This window comes from Rhinolophus hipposideros (assembly GCF_964194185.1).
Source record: "Rhinolophus hipposideros genome assembly, chromosome: 20".
NCBI lineage: Eukaryota > Metazoa > Chordata > Mammalia > Chiroptera > Rhinolophidae > Rhinolophus > Rhinolophus hipposideros.
This window is the reverse complement of record NC_138066.1, coordinates 41,733,549-41,742,200: the sequence shown is the minus strand read 5'-3', so window position 1 is coordinate 41,742,200 and position 8,652 is coordinate 41,733,549.

Below are 8,652 nucleotides of genomic sequence, written 5' to 3'. Positions count from 1 at the left end.
CTTTCCAAGTGTAGCTTCCTCTCTTTCTCAAGCTTCTCTCTTTTCTCAAGGAATTGTTGGCAATAGTGAGCTTGTGGATTGATGGGAAAGAAGCCATCAAAGGAGGAGTAAGCCAATGGCCGGTACTTAGACCCAGTTCAGGGGGACTTTGGGTGCAAGGAAGCTAGTGCTATGGTGCCTTCAGGGCCAGAGTCTTTGGGAGGAAAAGCCTGGGTGTCAGCCCCCACTACCCAGCCAATAATACCCGACTGTAACCCAGTGGGACTCACACATAGACTCACCCATCCAACAGGTGCTTGGTTCCCTCTCATCAAATGGGAGTGCTATCCAAGAAAAATCACCCTGAGGGAATCTATAGGAACCACCCCAGTGGGATATCAGATTCTTCATTGCAGGGCAGGCCCCTCTAAAGTGAGCAAAAGTCCCTCTGATGTGGTTTCTTCACGCCTAACAGCTCCTGTTCACAAAAGTATTTGTCCTCTGGGGATAAGTAGAGTGAGGACAGACAAGCTTTTCTGTCCCTTGTTCAATAGTCTCAGAGTTTAAACAACAACACACCTGTCACTCCATGCTGCCTTCTTCCATCCTGAAAGGAATAACAGCACCCACATCGTGTGCACTAGTCTCTGATTGTATCAGGCCACTGCTTCATATAACTGCCCCATAACTAGGCTTACTACACTGCGAATGTCCCCGGAACCAGGTAGCACTAATCCAATGAACTAAGACACACTTGCTTTTGTAGCTCCAACCTCACTACCACGCTGCCTTTTAGTTCTCTCTTCGAAACACACAAACTCACACACGGTTGCTGGCTGACTTTCAAGCAGCCAACTTGGGTACAGCAGTTTGGCTGTTTCTTCCCGGGGCCGAACTATCCAGGTCCTTCACATTTGAATGCCTAGGGTTAAATACTATAAGGATGTAATACCTCCAGTTTCCCTCCATCGCTTTTCATCATGGTGTTACCTGGTTTGAATGTTTCTCTCAGACTTCTGAACACCCACATGCTTTTCTAAAATTTTTTGTTTCCTTCAGTCCACTTGGGGTTCTGTGCTTCCAACTTCCAACTGTACCTCGGCCTCCCAAGTTCGGAATAAATCATGAATCCTTTCTCCAAGCCCCATACTAAAATACTCCTATATGAAACCCTGAAGCATTGATGGCCTTGGAACAACAATCACCGTGCGTGTCCATGTAGGTTCGTGTGCGTGAGTGTGAAAGTGTTTGACTTCGTGTGGTTGATCCAGGCAAGCTGTTTTCAGGTGTGTTATACTGACTTTCTGCTTAATTATAAGCCCTCTCATGTACCATACTCCCATAAATTCTCCCTTTTCGACAGCATGCTATGTAGTAAGATATCCTATTCAAGTCTAGACTTTGAACTACTTCTCCTACTGCTGGGGAAATTGGAAAGAGTCTGGTACTTTGCACTTAATGCTCTTGCTCTGGTCCCAGCATTGAGAACTTGAGCTAATATGTAGCCAAAGAAACTGGACATGGCCTCGGGTCATAGTGAATCAGGTCATTTAGTGCACAATGTTACTGAGCTGAATGAAACACCTGGAATTTAGGGGATAATTAACTAGAAGTACCAACGCTATGCACTGAAGGCAGACACGAGGGACTGGCGATCGTCCTTTCGCCTCTTTTCACTTGTAGAAGGGAGATTTGGCCACTGTCAATTGAGGGTGTTTGAGGGCAGCCAAATCTGGACTTTTGTGATTTTTTTTTTTTAAATCTTCTTCCACAATAACTTTGCTGCTTCCAAGGGATTCTACATGTAAGATGCTGGCAGTTTTCTGCTCATTAGCAATACTTGAGAATCATTTTGTGATCTTAAGCACACCAGTGATGATTATATCCAGAACATTCCAAAGATAGCTCGCTGGTCTCTGTGCAGTGTGTTGTTAAAGTCAGTCCCTCGGTGCTAATAGGTTGTGCCTCTTCTCAGGACACAACTTGAAAATTTAGAAATATTTTTGCAAGTTTGAATTTTTCCACTCTCAGAAAGCTATTTCTTCGCATTTTTTGAAAATCTATTATGCAGACCCAAGGAAGTGAATTTTCTTTTCACCTTCATGAAGTACTTTAGGTTTGCTCTTTCTTATATGGAAAATAACTCATATGCATACCTTTCTACAAAACGCTTCACGGATTTTGAATTGTCTTATGAACACCTTTACGTTAGGTATATAGCCTGTGTTATCATTTTTCACAGCTATGTAGTATTCCATTGGGTTGGAAAGCCACAGTTTATTTAAATATTCCTTTGTTATTTCACATTTAGGCTATTTTCTGGATTTTATTATATAGAGTGTTGTTAGGAACATCTTTATAACATAATTTATATCTTCTTTTTAATTATTTGTTTGGGATCAACTCCCAGAAATTGAGTTACTGGGTGAAAACATATGAATATTTTTATGACTGGGTATTTACTGCCAACATCTCCTCCAAAGAAAATTGTACCTATTTATAATTCCACTGACAATGTATGAGTGAGAACACTTCTCTTTTTAAACAGTATTTGCAGTTTTAACAGTTCACTATTCTAAACTTGCTAAGCAATTGCTATTGGTTGGTGCAAAAGTAATTGCGGTGTTGCAATTTTTTTTAACCTTTGAAACCGCAATTACTTTTGCACCAACCTAATAGCATCCAATTTGTTGATTTAATGTACTAATACCCTCTTTTTGGGTGTTCATGTGATAAAGGGAAGGCCAGACAAAGGTTTCTGATTTATTCGGGTGTTCAATACCTTCTGTAACTTACTACACTGCAGAAATGTTGACTGGCTACTTACGGAAACAAAAGCATAAGGAACTGCATTTAATTGAATGAACAAACATCAATTCTAAGTCATTTTGTGTTCATGCCTTTAGTGATAACAAACATTGAATGATGTACCTTTACTTACGGATTTTCTGAAAACTACCATATACGTGCCAACAAGTGTTTTGTGCGTGTTTTTTTTTTTTTAACCAAGACAGAATCCATGTAAAAACTCGAGCTTACAGTTATTTTAGAATCAGCGACTTCCTGATTCTAACAGAACCTTGGTAAGGACAGAGCGGAGTCCTTCCTAAGTCATTTCACTTCTTGGAAAGAATGTGAATGTGATGCAGAGGTGCTCCAGAAAAGGAACAGTCTGTGCGTCATCTTCTCTTGAGCTATGTGAGAGCCATTCCTGAGGAATAGCGAATTCCCCTCAAGAAGAATGAATGGTCACTTCTCACATAACAAGGGCAAGGTATGAAATTTTCCTGTGAGTTAGTTTGGAATCTAACTGCAGTCTGTTTTTTTGTTGTTACCAGTATTGTGTGTGTGTGTGTGAACTTTTCATTTTTAAATAATTGTGGATTCACAGAAAGTTACAAAGTCACGTGTGTGGATGTCCGGTACACCCTTCACTCAGCCTCCCCAAACAGCTTGTGTAACTATCATACAATACCACAGTTCTTTTGAGCAACGTGACCTATTATTGTCAGAATGTAAAAATATCAAAATTTCTCTTTTTTCTGACGTGTTAGATCTAATTTACATCCAAATATAAAAGCTTAGTAATAAGACACCCTCCCTAACCTGATGAATGGCTTTTGAGACAGATCGGGTAAATGCGCAGAGGTTTAACTAGAAAGGCCAACATTTTGTCAATTGGATTTGCTAGAGCACTACTCAGCCAGCACTCTTCAGTGATTCCTTTTACATAAAATTAAAGCAAATGTACCCAAAGAAACATACATATCTTAAAATGAGCCTCCTCAGTCTGGATCCAAATATGAATCAATTATTTTAAGTGTTTTTGGTAACTTCCTCTTTCCTCTTCCCATTGTGTCTTCTTAAGTCTTCCAATGAAAACCAAGGAAAAACAGATTAAAAAGTAGAATATCTCAAAGTCTCCAGAGGGGACAATCTGAGAGTCTTTCTTCCCAGAGGGAGCACTGAAATCTACAAAGGGTACCCCTAAGACTTCACATGGTATGCTTCTCTCCCATGCTGAACCATTTGCAATTTTACTTTCCTCTGAAAGGTGGCCTCCACCTCAAACATCTGAGTTATTAATGATCTGTACACACAATGGTTCCTTAACTCTGGTACCAGCCACAATAATACCTGTCATGGGGTCTCTAACATCACCTCTTAAACTCATCTCCCCAAGCCCCACCCCCACTGAGACAGGGAAGCTACCACCCCTTGTCTGCGTGCTAGGGAATAAAGATGTCTTCCTGACATCCCATCTGGAACTCTAAAAATGTTTTCCTATTGAATCATGGTCACTGCCGTTTCTAATGCTGACGTAAAGGTGATGTTGACGGTCTTTCTTCAGCTGCACTGAGTAGGTTTACTGGTCCAAGTGAAAACCCTAAGGGCCAGTTGAGAAGGGGGGCCTAATTGCATTGGTTGTCTTTAATCCACTTACACCCTCATACTTACTCATGCTAAATTTACAAACTGAGAACCTGGAGACATGAGGGTGGAGGGGACTAAGGCACACACAGTTGAACCTGGGACTAGACCACATCCACTTGACCTTTTAGTAGCAATTCCGCAAAGAAGCTCGCTAGCACCCACCCCAGGCTGCCTCATTGGCCAGACCTAATAGAGTTTAGGGGTAGAGAGTGTTTAAGCAGCCTCAAAGCTCTTCCTCAGCCCCATCCTGAACATACTGAGTCAAAGTGCTAAGTAACCCTTTTCCTAGGCTGACCTGAGATCTTCAGCCTGCATCTGCTCTCTGCCACCCCCTTCCCCCATTTAACTGATTCAGAGCCAATCTCTGCTTTAGTCCTCAGTTCTCATTCTGGTCTTGACATAACTTACGCTATAATCTAGTACTATCTTCTTTCTTTTTTTTCTTTAAAGTTTATTGGGGTGACACTTGTTAGTAAAGTTAGATTTCAGGTGTACAATTCTGTATTACATTATCTATATCTCACATTGTGTGTTCACCACCCAGAGTCAGTTCTCTTTCCATCACCATGTGTTAGCTCCTCCTTCCTTCCTTCCTTCCTTCCTTCCTTCCTTCCTTCCTTCCTTCCTTCCTTCCTTCCTTCTTTCCTTCCTTCCTTCCTTCCCTCCTTTTTTTCCTTTCACAGCTCCTATTATGTACCAGACACTAGGAGAGGCACAGGGGATATGAAAGTGAAGAAAAACAAATCACATAAATAAATGTGTAATTGTGACTTGATACAGGGTCAGGGAAGGAAAGTTAGCATCATGCTAGAAGAGCATGTAACACGAGGAAAACAGCTCTCCAATGGAGATGTAGGTCTGACAGGTGAGGGGCAGTTAGCTGACTTAGGAGACGCTAAAAAGCATCCCCAGCAAGAGAGTCAGCATGTGCAAAGGTCCTGAGGTGAAGGGGCACATCCTATTCCAGGTTCTGAAGAAAAACAGTATAGTTTGAGTCAGAGAACAAGGGCTATCTGATCAGAGATGAGCCAGGAAAGAGTGATGGGGATCAGATTTTGCAAATTCCTTGTGGATAGGGTTGAATTTAATTTCAGATGAGCAATGAATAATTGCATGGGATATATTTATACTAAAAAATGTTATTTCAAATTTGACTGGGCATCCTGTATTTTATTTGGCAACCGTACTTGTGAGTCAGGTAAGGATTTGATCTTGTTCATCCTGAGAACAAGGTGTTAACAGGATTAAAGCAAGGAGTGGCATACTCTGATTAGAGTTTTGAATAGATCATGCTGGCTACACATTGGAAGGGAGCAAGTGGAGAAGCAGGGAGATAAGGAAGCAATTATAGTGGTCCAAGTAAGAGAAGGGGCTTGGACCTGAGGTGTGGCAGTGGACAACGAAAGAGGTGGACAAGTTGAGCTACATTTAAATGATAAAATCAACAGCACTTGGGACCTATTCCCTTCCACTGCTTTAGCTACCTTCCATGTGGATGACAAGTTGCCCAAACTGTTCCTGAAGATTGTTGGGTTCTGTGAGCACTGTATTCCGCCCACCCATCTAAAACTCCTCAGCACCCCGTCTTTTCTCCCACTTCCCCATTTTGTTACAATAAGATCACAAGTGCACGCTTGATCTTGAATTCCAAATATACTTGCTGGGTTTGGGAACTCATTGGAAAATTGCTAGCATTCGACTGAAATGTATGCACCAAATTGTAGCCAAAACAGCTTAGATTCTTCCCCTAGCTCTGATTTTTGCTGTGGGGAGGCCATCTTTAGAGGGGCCTGCCTGAGTTCTGATAATATTGTTCAATTCATTGTTGTGGTCAGAACATTTACGTCAAAGATGTTTTGGAACCATAAGATTTCACTCACAGGGGCAGCCGGATGGCTCAGTTGGTTAGAGCGCGAGTTCTCAACAACAAGGTTGCCGATTCAATTCCGCATGGGATGGTGGGCTGTGGCCCCTGCAACTAAAGATTGAAAATGGTGACTGGACTTGGAGCTGAGCTGCGCCATTCACAACGAGAGTGAAAGAACAATGACTTGGAGCTGATGGGCCCTGGAAAAACAGTTCCCCAATATTCTCCAATAAATTTTTTTTTAATTTATTGGGGTGACAATTGTTAGTGAAATTACATAGATTTCAGGTGTATGATTCTGTATTACATCTATAAATCCCATTGTGTGTTCACCACCCAGAGTCAGTTCTCCTTCCATCACCATATATTTGATTCCAATAAAAAATTTTTTTAAAAAAAGCTTTCACTAGGGTGGGTGATGAGGGTAAAGGGGATCAAATATATGGTGATGGAAGGAGAACTGACTCTGGGTGGTGAACACACAATGGGATTTATAGATGATGTAATACAGAATTGTACACCTGAAATCTATGTAAATTTACTAACAATTGTCACCCCAATAAAATTAATTAAAAAAAAAAAAAGCTTTCACTCATAGGTGGAATATAAAACAAAAAGAAACAAACAAAGAAACAAAACAAATTTATAGATACAGACAACAGATTGGAGGTTACCAGAGGGGAAGAGGAGTGGGGAGCAGTAAAATGGGTAAAGGGGGTCAAATGTATGGTGATGGATGGAAACTAGACTTTGGGTGGTGAGCATGCTATAGTGTATACAGATATCATATTATAATGTTGTACACCTGAAACTCATATAATGTTATTAACCAGTGTCACTTCTATAAAAATTTTAAATAAAAACCATAATATCTCTGAAGCACAATTCAGTGAAGCACAATAACACAAGGTGGCCTGTTTGCACACTATTTTTCCAGCCTTGGCCCTAACCTTTGTTTTAGTCTTAGCTTTACAATTAAATACAATAAATGCAAAAAAAATGTTTTGAGGTTATAAAACTGGAAAACATATCTCAGAGCATCTTAGACTTTAATTAAGAACCACCACAACTTCCATATAATATAGAGATTCGGTGGAACATATATATCTACCACCTATTCTTTTTTTAGAATGGTCCTTCTAGAAATGTTCCTCTGGCAAATCACTTACTATATCCCACTCATGCAATGTGCACGCCACCGACTGTCAACCTTCCATGAAAAGTCCACAATGGGTTACATTCTTCCTTTTGAATATGGGCAGGCATCCTTTCCTACCTGTTATATAATTAGACTTGCTCATTGTATACTTGTCACCTGATTCTATTCTAGGAATTGACTGTGAGAGATGGTATCTTCTCTCGGTCTTCACAACTAGGCAACCAAGCAATATAAACATGACAAACAATCCAGACAGAACACCCACAGCTCACAGTAAAATGTACAGGGTCACAGCTGCCTTTGAAGACCAGCCCTTAAACGTCTCTAACCAGTGATGGAGAGCCAGGTCCTGCTCTTGCTCATTGACCTTGACTGATGAATCCTGGAAGTGGAACACATTGACCTGCTCTTATCATAGGCCAGGTTTTTGAAGACGCGTAGTTCCCTTGTTACAGCTGGCATTCCTTTCAAAAAGGATTGCAATCTGCTTCAATAGTTTACCAAACTTAGACTTCAAATAACAGAGGAACATGCAAGTGCAGTTCCAGCTTTTTCGGCTAGTAAGTCTTAGTTTGTCATCATGAATTAATCAGTCAATAACCCATCTATTATAATGGCTTGCTATCTAAGTGATTTATTCAACAAACATGTATTAAACTTTTTATAGTTCAGGCACAATTGCTGGTGCCATGAATACAAAGATGTAAACTGATTCATTCAATCAAACAGCACATTTTTACTGAGTGCCTACTAAGTGCTAGGAAATGGGGGTGCATAAGTGACTGTGACAGACAAGACCCCCCATACACACTCTCAAGAAGCTTATGTTATAGGGAGAGCCTAGGTGAGTGCGCAAATAATTACAAACTGTGATAAAAAGGAAATAAATTGCTGAGTTAAAAGAATGATGGAAAAGACTTATTTTAGACAAGGTAGACAGGAAGTCCTCTCATGATGGTGTCCTCATCGTTTCTCACATGGTGTAACTACAATAGCCTTTGAATAAAGCTGCCTGCTTGTGCCACAGGTCATTTGCACTTGCTGCTGAGAATGTTCTTCTCTTAACTAACCATGTGATTAGCTCTCTGTCCTCCTCATGTCACTACTTAAAAGTCACCCTCTCATGAAGGCTGTCAATGGTCAGCTTAACTAAAATACCCTTTTTATGTTGATGTCCAGAAGCTATAGTACATGTGATGACACAATGAATTGA